This window comes from Capra hircus, chromosome 10 (assembly GCF_001704415.2).
Source record: "Capra hircus breed San Clemente chromosome 10, ASM170441v1, whole genome shotgun sequence".
Lineage (NCBI taxonomy): Eukaryota > Metazoa > Chordata > Mammalia > Artiodactyla > Bovidae > Capra > Capra hircus.
The window spans coordinates 11,644,619-11,657,331 of NC_030817.1; positions in this window are offsets into that span (position 1 = coordinate 11,644,619).

Sequence of the window (12,713 nt, forward strand, 5' to 3'; positions counted from 1 at the left end):
GCTGCCGAGAGAAATGAGTTGCCCCAGCCCTGGACGTCCCAGTTCTAGATATACTTGCGTAGCCCTAATCCTCTTTCTCTTTTCTCAGCTGCCTGTAAAACCTCTTGTGTATAAGCTTGTATATAAATTAAAGAAAAGTGAAAAGAAAGTGAAGTCGCTCAGTCGTGTCTGACTCTTTGCGACCCCATGGACTGTAGCCTACCAGGCTCCTCTGTCCATGGAAAGTTTCCAGGCAAGAGTACTGGAGTGGGTTGCCATTTCCTTCTCCAGGGGATCTTCCCGACCCAGGGATTGAACCCAGGTCTCCTGCATTGCGGACAGATGCTTTCCCGTCTGAGCCACCAGCGAAGCCCCCAAATATGTTAGCTATGTGTCTATTCCTTGTAACAGATAATCACAAAGCCAATTACATCATCTACACTTGGTGGAATTTAGTCCCTTATTCTTAAGATTCAATGGTCAGGGACTTCCCTTGGTGGTCTAGTGGTTAAGAATCTGCCCACCAATGCAGGGGACATGATTTGATCCCTGGGTCCGGGAAGATCCCTCATGCCTCAGAACAACTAAACCCATATGCCACAACTACTGAGCCCGTTCACCTAGAGCCTGTGCTCGGCAACAAGAGAAGCCACAGCAATGAGAAGCCCTTGAACTGCAGCTAGAGAGTAGCCCCCACTCGCCACAAATAGGGAAAGCCTGTGTGCAGGGATGAAGACCCAGCACAGTCGAACATAAGTAATAAATTACAAAAAAGAAAGACTTCAAAAATGATTCAATGGTTGACGCTACTGAGCTTGGTCATGTTGACCATTTATCTCTTTTATAAGGATGCTGGAGAATGAGCGGTTAAACAGCTTGTCAGTTTCACTCAGAAAATTCAGAAGACTTAAATGCAGTGCTTGGTTTGGTTTTCTTTCTTTAGCTATCCTCATACTAAGCTCTGTTCTACAGCTTGGTACTACTTCATAAATATTGTTAATCAAAATATGGTCAACTTATCAAAAATACCTATACCTTGGTATAATGTGCAAATCCAGTTTTTCCTGCTTAACTAATGTTTTCTCTCCTTTCCTTTATAATAAGTCCCTTTTCTTAGTTTATTCTAGATGCTATACTGAATTATGAGGCCAGTAACCAAAGTTTCTGTATATATTTCTTTCACCCTTTTGATCGAATGTTCCTGACTTTGCTAGAAACTGCTCCCTGAGAAGGCAAGATAATAAATTTAGCTTCATATTCAACCTAATCATTTGGCAAAGCTATTATACCATTGGACATTGAGCAGTATTCCAGAGCTCACTCACTGACCTCTGATCTCAAAACTCAGTTGATCCTCACTGTGGACAGTCACAGGTAATGAGAGGCATGAAACCACCTCCTGTATCCATCACCTCCTCTTCCACAGCTCTGATTCCTAGGGACTCCTGGACTGTATTGCCTGGATTGCCCAGAAGAGACTCTCAACATATGAGCCATGGATTATATGCGATGTACTGTGGAACTGCACTTAATGAAGAATATGGTCAATAGGCTCTCTCCAACCTGCTACCTAGATAGTTTTGGCTCACATTCCAAAATGTTGCATTATGTTTGAACCCTCATAGCAAGTAAGTAGGTAAAAAGAAAAAGGAAGTGATAGCTTCAAATTTTATAAGGCATTTTATTTTATAAAATACTTCTGCCACATAAGATTACTTGTTCTCAGAAAGCTCTAGGAAGTAGATACTATTACATATATATATATATATAATTATACATATATATATATTTTACTAATGAGCATGCAACTCTTGGAAAAGTTCATTTCTTTGATAAATGGCAGACATAGAACTTGAGCTCCAAATTTGCATTTTTTTATTATTTTTTTTGGCCTACATCCTGCTAGCTTTCATTTCTTCACTCAACGAATATTTCTTGAGGACCTATATGGGTTGTGCACTGTGCTGAGGACTGAGCACAGAGTGGTGAACTTCAGTCTTGAGAGGTTAGAAAACACTTTGCAATAGGAGTGTCTTCCAAACTGAGAAGGGAAGCGGCGGTAGATGTTATTCAGGCGAAGTGGGAGGGCTGGGAACATTCCAGGGACCAGATTTTTATCTCTAAACTATCCCTATGGACCTTCGAAGTAGAAATTAGACAGGGAAGCTGAGAACTAAATTTCCACAATTGTGTAATCTCATGTTTAAACATGAAGAGCGATGCATCCGTTCGATTTCCTCTTTCCTTCCCACATCTTGTCACTACCTTCTCAAGACCAAAGGAAAGTATGAAGTGTCTTGTCACTGCTTTCTTGAAACTAAACAAGTTTGACACTCGTCAAAATGGCCTTTGATTTGTTTTCATTATCTCAATGATAATCGTTTGGCAATCTGGTTTTTTTTTCATTATCTCAGTGATAATTAAAGATAGAATTTTGACTATAACTCTTTCACAAAAACTATGAGACTGCCTCCTTTTTGAGGCCACTCTTAATAAAAGGTGGCCTGCTTTCTCAAAAGCCAAGTGACATAGCTGGGCTTCCGTGGTGGCTCAGACGGTAAAGCGTCTGCCTGCAATGCGGGAGACCCAGGTTCAATCCCTGGGTCGGGAAGATCCCCTGGATGAAGGAAATGGCAACCCAGTCCAGTATTATTTCCTGGAAAATCCCATGGACGGAGGAGCCTGATGGGCTACAGTCCATGGGGTCGGAAAGAGTCGGACACGACTGAGCGCCTTCACTTGGACTTCCCAGGTGGCGCTAGTGGTAAAGAATCTTCCGGGTTCAATCCCTGGGTCAGGAGGACACCCTGGAGGAGGGCACAGCAACTCACTCCAGTATTTTTGCCTGAAGAATCCTATGGACAGAGGGGCCTGGAGGGCTATAGTCCTTGGGGCCGCAAAGAGTCAGACATGACTGAAGCGACTTAGCACACACACATAGGTGGCTCACACAGAAGCCATTAGAAAAAGAGGGCAGCTGGCTGCAAGAGCAAGATCTGTAGCTGGGTATTCCACGGCAATTTATGCAGATGGAAAACACTTCCAAGCAGTCAAGCAAAGTCCCGGCTCCTTTTACTACACATAGGACATCTCTCTACATGACAAGGATTAACAAGGCCAGCAGCGGGGCCAGGCTAACAGCCTGGTTTGGGTGTGTTAGAAAGCCGAACTAGTGTAGCCCTCAGATTGGCAGTTGTCAGAAACGAGGAAAAGATAGAATCCTTGCTAACTCATGAAGTGTTTGGCGCATAGCTCCATCGCCCTCCTAATGAATCCCATATTCCACTGGCTTCGAGGAGAGTCAACACCCAAGCAACATAATAAACACTGCATTTGGAAGCAGGAGAGTATTTGCAGGGCTGAGATAACAAAATAGTTTACAACAGAACACTGAGAAAAGCACTAGAAAGACTTCAGAGAGCAGTGCAAAAGCAGGACCCCAAACTGGCACGGGTTGGATTACGTATGACATATACAGGGACATAAACCCAGCACACTTTTGTAGGCGGTCAGGGACATGGTTAAACTCTCTCCAATCATCACTGAAATAGTTATTTCTAAGCGAATTCATTGTAAGTAGCTAGGATGGCAATTCATGAGGAGCCTTTTGAAGAGCAAGGGGTGTGGGCAGACCCCTGCTTGCTAGCTGAGTGGCTCAGAAGCCTTGATTTCAGAATGAATGGATAAATTTATAAATTAATAAATTAAGGTATGCCTCTTACAGAATTGTTATTAATAAAATCAATAAGACTCAGTCCTTCTTTTGAAGGAGTTTGCAGCTTAGAAGGGAAGACATTTAAATTAAGGTGCATTGTAACGATTTATAGTGCTCTGAGAGATTTGCATAGAGTGTTGAGACAGTACAGAGGGGAATATCACTGCATGGGAGAATTACGGAAAGCTTCCTGGTGGAGGTGACATTTAAATTAAGGTGCATTATAATGATTTATAGTGCTCTGAGAGATTTGCATGGAGTGCTGAGACAGTACAGAGGGGAATATCACTGCCTGGGAGAGTTACGGAAAGCTTCCCGGTGGAGGTGACATTTGATCTGGATCTTGATGAATTAATAAGAGTTTTTCAGGATGAAGAAGATGTGAGCACATTCTAGGACAAAGGAATTACCTGTTCCCTCACATCCTTGTCTCCACTACCTCCTATTAAAATCACACGCTGTTTGAGAAAGTTCACCTTTGTGAATTTATCATATTAGAAAGAAAAGCCCTGAGGTTGGAGAACAGTGTGGTCCAAAAGAAATAAAATGTGAGCCACAAATGAAAGCCACAAACGTAATCTCAAAATTTATAATAACCACATTACAAAAAACAAAAGAGTAAAGGGAAAGTTTAATGTTAATAATATATTTATTTAAGCTAATATACCCAAATATTTTCATTTCAACATGTAATCAATACAAAAACATTTGAGTGATATTTTTCTGCATTTTTGAAGTCTGTTTTGTGTTTTATACTTTATAGCGTGTTTCAGCTTAGGCTAATTACATTTTGAATGCCCCACAGACACCTGTGGCTTGTGGCTACCGTACTGGACAGCTTAGAAGACCAGCTTGTGAATTTTGCAGAATGGGATGCTCCCAGAGAGGTCAAACTCAGAATGAGTCACAGAAATGGCCAGGGAAGTACAGAGGTTGAGGGTGCTTGGCCGGGACTGGGAAGATCAGCTTTGCTTGCTTTCTGATTTCATCCAAAATTGGTCAGCAGGGTCAGTACTGGTGTCTGCTGCTCCGCCCGCAGAAAGTATGTCCAAGTCAAGTTTTCCTGGGAAAACTCTCATTTTGCCTTTCCTTTTTAATTTTATTTTAAAAGCCCACAGGCTATTCTTCTCAGTACCTAGTAATGCCTTTTGCAGCTCTCTTAAGAATCAGGGCCCTGAAATGTCTCCCACATGTTAGCCCCAATGGACTCTGTCTCCGTTCCATGGAAACCTTGCCCAGAAATGACCTCACGATCGTCTCATCACGGCCAGAGGCAAAATTGTACTGTCTGGGGCACTAGGAGCAGGGGTCGGAGGCAAGCTCAGTGTCCTTGAAATAGTGTACTACCATGGCTATCCCCAGAGACCAGCTGTAAACAGTGCTCACAACTAAATCAGGCCTGACCAAGGCATAAGAGAACAGGTCCATGAAGCTCTTGGATTCCACTGTCTAGAACGGCTAAAGGAGCCAGTCACCGTAGACTTTCCTCTTCCATCCTAGCTTCCTGCTCCTGACTGACCCCAGGCTGACAGCCAAGCTTCTGACCCTCCTATATTCCCAATACTTAAAATGAAACAATAGGTAGGATGCTACTGCACTTGACCTGGTCATTGTCTTTAAGGAGTGTTTCCAAATATACTTTTACTTCTAGAAAGTCAGGGGAAGCTACCCTGGATATGGCTGTAGCTGCAGGATCGTTAATAGAGACAATAGTGACCACGAGAAATTAATCAGTACCATTTGATATGAGTCCTGTACGAGTCCTCACTGCTTGTGAGAGTTGGCTCTGTTGTGTGTGAATGCCAAAGGGCTATTTGGAAGAAATAAGCCATTTCTATTCATCTTTTTTTGATACTAGGTAACTCAAGATCTCTGTGAAACTTGCAGGAAGTGGTTAAAAGGTACTTACTCTAGGACGGGGCTTGCCAGGTGCCTCAGCGAATAAAGAATCCACTTGCCAATTCAGGAGACTAAGGTTTGCTCCTTGAGTCAGGAAGATCCCCTGGAGAAGGAAATATCAACCCACTCCAGTATTCTTGCCTGGGAAATCCCATGGACTGAGGAGCCTGGTGGGCTATGGTTTATGGGGTCTCAAGAGAGTCAGATACAATTTAGCGACTAATCAACAACTCTAGGAAGAGGCCTTACATCTTTGGATGGAAAGCCAAGGTAATTTAGAATGGAGGTAATAAGTAGTTTTTGTTTGGATTGTATCAGCAGCAGCAGCAGCAGCATTTATTACTATTGTTTTGTTGTTTTTTCCCAGATTTGATCCTTTCTTGAGTCATATGTTTTAATTATGTAATTGTGTTTACATTCTCTCTACTAAAACGCTTTTAGGCAACCTAGTCCACCAGAAGACAATGTGCATAGCTGTGAGTGCATATGTGCAAATTCAGCCTTTGAGTACAGGTAAATAGATAAGACAAGTCATCACTTAAATCACCGTAGCCTGGGTCATTGCCCACAATACCATCTGCTGGCATTTTCTCAAACCTACTTCTATTAAAGAACCATTAAATAACCTCTTGTAGGAAGCTTATACATCAGCTGATAGGACAGATAAATAGGATAACAAGTAGCTGTTGGCACTGTTTCTGCTACCATCCAGTGTCACTCAGTCTATTTATTAATTAAAGATACCCTAAATCTGATCTTATCAATGGAAGAGGGTTGGGGCAGAGATAGGACTTCAGTACTAGAATAAGAGGCTGAATTCCACATGGTTCTATTAAACAGTGCAAATGATTGCATAATTTTAAATATGTACCTCCCTCTGGTGGAAAATAATTTGTGTGTTATTATTTTGAGAAACTAAACAGAAATGGAGTGGATTTTTGCATTTATACTTGCTGATGATATATTATGCTCAGAGAATCTCGCTTGAAACCCACCTAAACATATTGTTACGCCAGAGTAAGAGGCCTGCATAGTTTTGATATGTATCAATGTATATTATGTATACAGAGCTTAATCTTCTGCTGTCTAAACCTTCCTCATCATTTGATACCAATTCTGTTTTAATCCTTACTGCCTGTGTGAGTTGCCTGTGTTGCATATAGATGCCTTCGGGATAGTTGGTGCTGGTCTAGCCAAGGGCCAACCTAAGGGCTTTGTTCTTTATATTGCTGGAGCCAGACAAAGGTTCTCAATTAAGGCAAAAGATGCTAAGACCAGAAGAGCTGCCTCAGAATATTGCCAAGTATCCAATTTCAAATGAGAATGAAAATGAACGCAAAATTTGGAGAAGTCAAAGTTGGAGGCCAAAGTTGAGAGTGTAGGGTCAAGAATTGGAAGTAGGAAGATGAATCACGCGATCCTTGTTCACCATGACCCCATAGTTCTTCATATAACACCATGCTTCTTCCTCTTCTATTAAAACTAGATGTTAGACTTCGGTCATGTTATTGAACCTCATGTTTCATAGGTAAAAACACAGCTTCACAAGATAGTTATCCTTGTAAATAAGTTCTGAAAACATCATGCATGCACAAGCCATTATCATTAGAGAATTAGCTATTTCCCAGGAATACTCAGAACTATACTTAAAGAAAAATCGCTGTGTCTTTACACTGTTCACATGGTACATAGCCATCTGAGGAGATAAAAATCTATACTGGTGGGCTCTTTCATTTTCATGTTACTGAATTTTGATAGAATATTTTCCATGGAATCAAATTGTTAATTGATTGAGTTGACTGGTTGTTAATTAAATCAAAGCAGCTGAACCAACTTTGCATAGACACATCAGAAACATTCCTTTCTGATGATCCTGGTTCTTCCAGAGGTTTAGGGCCGGCAGTAAGGAAAATCTTGTAACAATCAAGTTTGCTTTGGCTCTTTGTGAGTGAGCAATGGATGTGTCATGAAGTTCACCAAGGAGGCAGTAATGATTCTACACGTTGGGCAACCTCTGAGATTTGCTGTCTTCTGTGCCTCCGCTAAAGAGCCCATATAAAACTTCATAGAACGTTGTTCAGTGTTTCAAATGCAGTTGCTGTATTTCCTCTACTGTTGGTTGAAGGCTAAATTTTCCTTCCCATTAAAAATTAGTACAATTACTTGGATATTTCACAGATATTGAGAATTGGGTAAATGATCATGCCTCTGTTTTTGCTTTAATTTCCAGGAAGTTCAGAGATATATATATACACACACACACACACATATATATTCCAAAATATGATATATATTTATATTAAAAAATATATATTTGCTTATATATGCATATATCTTATATATATATATATATATATGATTGCATGCTTATATATTTGTGTTCAATCCCCCCTTTCTTTAAATGCTTGTTTTTATTTGTGGTTTTTCCTAATTTTAGTTTAAAAAATATTATGACATTAACTTCTTGAAAACTGACTCATGTCCTATAGGACACACAGACATTTAAACAAATAAACAACTGATACACCTTTACAGTAGTGTTAAACTATGTATGTAAGACCCTAGTATTCTTCCTGAAAAATAAGTTAGTCAGTCATGTAGTACCTCATTTTGTCTGCTGGCTTTCAGAAGCATCAAAATAAAAATAGTTTTTCTCCCTTTTCTGTTAACAGAATCCTTCTTGTCCTTCATGACCCAGCTCAAGCTCTGCTGTCTCCATGAAGTCTTCTTGGCTGTTCTAACCAAATGACTCTCTTCTTGGAATTTCCATAGTGCTTTGCGCTCACAGGGCACAGTTTAACATTCAGCATGCTTCCTTGTATTTTTCCTCCATTGCTTCTGCTCCAGCCACACTGGGTCGGCTCATTATCCCTTGACCCTGCCTGATGCTTTCCCAGCCATGACTTTGTTCTAGAATGACCTCTCCTGACCTCTTCACATCAAGTTCTGCATACTTACCAGCCTCCAGGTCAAATAACCTTGCCCCACAAGGCTGCACAGTCTTAGTCCGTATTTTTGGTTGTAAATGATAAAATAGCAAATCAAGTGAGTTTAAGCAAAGATAGAAATCTGTTTGATGGGAGTTTACTACCCACAGTAGAAACGGTCTGGTGGTTCACCAAACCATGGCTCCTCTCATACAGGCACTCAGCTGTGCGTATTTCCCATCCTCTCTACAGCTGGGCATGACTGTGTGAATGGGTTCTACCAGTGGAATATAGGTCTGGTTCATGAGCCCATCTCCTGTAACACTTCATTTTCTTTTCCCCTTTAGCCCCTGAGAGAAGGTTCTAAGGACCAAACAGAAGTGATGCACAAGATGGAAGACACCTGAGTCTCCTTGGATCACCGCTCAAACAAAAGCCACCTGATGAAGCTACACAAGTGAGATTAAAAAATATATATATATATTTTTTGTGCGTGTGTGTAAAGCCACTAAAATTTTGGAATGGTATTAACCATTGAATACATGGGGGTAAGGAGAGTGAGAGAAATCACGTACCATAATTTTTACCTGTAGGAGAGAGAATTTTTGCAATTTAGAGATAAGTAGGAAAGAGCATGGAAAAGAGGCACTGCTCAAGTGCCTCTTATCCAAAGAGACTTTGGATAAAGACCCAAAGGAGCCATGTTCAGGCTTGGCTTATTATTTGTTGGGCTCCAAATTAAGGAAGGTTGTCAACCTCTTTAAGGGGAAAGGGAGATAACTCTCTATTAATATTTTGATAGGGCTTAGGACCCTGAAACTCTGCACTGAGTTGACTGAAAAATTCAGAGTGTTACAGTGACTTTTAGATATCCAAACCAAAGGGTGTGGATTTTATTCTTATAAATGATTAATATTTTTACTTATTTGTGCCTTAGCTGCCATTGAGAATATTAAGTGCCTTGTGAACTTTCTAACTCTCCTTTTGACTCTCCAGACTTATTTCAATAAGTGCCTCATATGTTTTCTCATTGATGGCTTATTGACTTGTCGCTTCCTCCTCTATTCATGCTCACGTTTCATTTGGAGGTACAAATTCAGATTAGAAGTCACATTAAATTACGGAAAGAAAGCACACTATTGTTTTAGAGGAAGCCTAAATTAGAAACGCCTTTCTTTTCTGGGTTAGATCATACTTGCATCTTTGGATTATATTGAGATGGGAATTTTAAAATGTTAGTAATCATATGTTGATCAACAAGGTTTAAATATTCCTTGCTCCCTATCAAATACTTTAATATATCAAGGAATAGTGGATATTCAAGGAAACAATATGCAGGATAAAATATCAAGGGATAGTGTCTGCCAGATCTAATCCCTGAATCTTTTTATCACTTCCACTGTATAATCCTAAGGGATTTGATTTAGGTCATACCTGAATGGCCTTGTGGTTTTCCCTGCTTTCTTCAATATAAACCTGAATTTTGCAATAAAAATCTGATAATCTGAGCCACAGTCAACTCCCGGTCTTACTTTTGCGGACTGTATAGAACTTCTCCATCTTTAGCTGCAAAGAACATAGTCAACCTGGTTTTGATCCTGTACATCTGGTGACGTCCTTGTGTAAGCTCATTTCTTGGGTTGTGGAAAAGTGTGTTTGTGGGACCAGTGTGTTCTCTACACAAAACTCTGTTGGCCTTTGCCCTACTGCGTTGTGTACGCCAAGGCCAGACTTGCCTGTTTTTCCAGGTGTCTTTTGACCTCGTACTTTTGCACTTAATTCCCTGTGATGAAAAGGACATCCTTTTTTTTTTTTTTTTTTTTTGGTGTTACTTCGGGAAGGTGTTCATAGACCCACAACACCTCCAAGAACGAACACCAAAAAGTGAAGGTGAATTGGTCAACTTCAACTTCTTCAGCCTCAGTGGTCGCGGTATAGACTTGGAGTACTGTGATGGTAAATGGTTTGCCTCAGACATAAACCAAGATCGTTCTGTTGTTTTTGAGGTTGCTCCTAAGTACTCTGCATTTCAGACTCTTTTGTTGACTATGAGGACTACTCCATTTCTTCTAAGGGGTTCCTGCCCACAGTAGTAAATATAATACAATGGTCATCTGAATTAAATTCACCAATTCCCGTCCATTTTAGTTCACTGGCTCCTAAGATGTTGTTCACTCTTGCCGTCTCCTGCTTGACCATGTCCAATTTACCTTGATTCAAGGGCCTAACATTCCAGGTTCCTATGCAATATTGTTCTTTACAGCATCAGACTTTATTTGCACTACCAGACACATCCACAAGTGAGCATCGTTTCTGCTTTGGCCCAGATCCTTCTTTCTTTCTGGGGCTATTGGTAATTGCTGTCTACTCTTCCCAAGTAGCATATTGACCCAGGGGGCTTCTGACCGAGGGGACTCATCTTCTGGTATCATATCTTTCTGCCTTTTCATGATGTTTGTGAGGTTCTTGAGTCAAGAATACTAGAGTGGTTGCAATTTCCTCCTTCAGTGGACCTCATTTTGTCAGAACTCTTCACTATAATTTGTCCATCTTGGCTGGCCCTGCATGGCATGGCTCATAGCTTCATTGAGTTGCACAAGCCCCTTCCCTGTGAGAAGGCTACGACCTATGAAGAGATGTTCAAGAAGTATGGATTACCAATTCTGCAGCTTCTTTATTTGTATTCTGTGAGTGAATAAATAAGTGAATTACAGTGATATGATAATGAAATCCAAGCTTTTTGGCAGATAAAGAACTTGCAAATAAGTGAAAAGTGAAGGCTAAAGAGAACCCTGTGCTATTGAATTGTATTCAGAGTTACCTGATTAGAAACTCAGTCATATTTGAGTATAAACTCATGATTTTGAATGTACATGGAAATAGAAACAGGTATATCTATATGTATGGTCTGGAACACTTCTATAATTTCTAGCTCTGCTATAGAGATAGACTAGAAGTAATGAGACCCTTGTAGCAAAAAAATACCTAGCCCCCCCCCCCCCCCCCCCGCTTCAGATCTTGGTTTCTAACACCACTCACCAACTGGAAGATCCCTATTCCTCAGGGAAGTATCTGATTCAGGGCTGGGATCAGAAAAGTACATGATGAGCCTGAAACATTTTATGATGCCAGAAAGTCGGATGTGCTCAAAAGCAGATGGGATCATCTCAGGGAGTCAACTTGAAAGAATTCCAGACACATTTGAGACAATTTGTGTAATAAAAAAATAATGATGCCAATAGCTTAAAATATGTAGAATAAAATAAATATCCATTAGTCCATACAAACATAAGCAAATAAGTGGTGGAGAAGGGACAGTTCTTTAAATTGAATTCTAAGTTAATAAATGAGGAAGTCATAGAGAAAATAAATGTCTGAAAAACTGTCAAGCAGCATGAACCTAAGTAACTAAATGTAGTCTGTCATTCTGGATGGGATTCTAGAATAAGAAAGATGGTACATAGAACTGAGAAAATGTGAATAAACTATGGACTTTATTTGATAATAATGAATCAATATTGGTACAAAAAGTATATTTTTGTAAACTGTTAGTAACAGGTAAACTAGATATGGGATATATGGGTATTCTAATACTGTTCAGAAAGAACTTATTTAAAGATTTTTAAAATCACCATTTGGTTAATACCATAATAACTGCAGTCAAGTATTATCAATAGATGTTAAAGTTAGTAAGCAAAATACAAAGAGTAACAGGATGCTTGTGTAGTTTCAAAGTGTCTCTGTATGAGTGAAAGTGAAACTCGCTCAGTTATGTCCAACTCCTTGTGACACCATGGGCTATACAGCCCGTGCAATTCTCCAGGCCAGAACACCGGAGTGGGTAGCCATTCGCTTCTCCAGGGGATCTTCCCAAACCAGGGATCGAACCCAGGTCTCCCTCATTGCAGGAGGATTCTTTACCAGCTGAGCCACAAGGGAAGCCAAAACACTTATTAATTACAAAAAGAAAATAAGTAACTTTATAGTAGGGAAACTTAGCAGATACCACCATTTACAAATGATCAAAAGCAACACCAATAATGAAACTTATTGACAACCTATGGCTCCCCTTATGACACAGTGTCCCTATAGGCAGTGCTTCTTGAGTTTTAGTATTTATACAAATCACCTGGGGATTGTTAAACATGAAGATTTTGATTGAGGAGGGATGGGTCCTGAAATCATGAATTTCT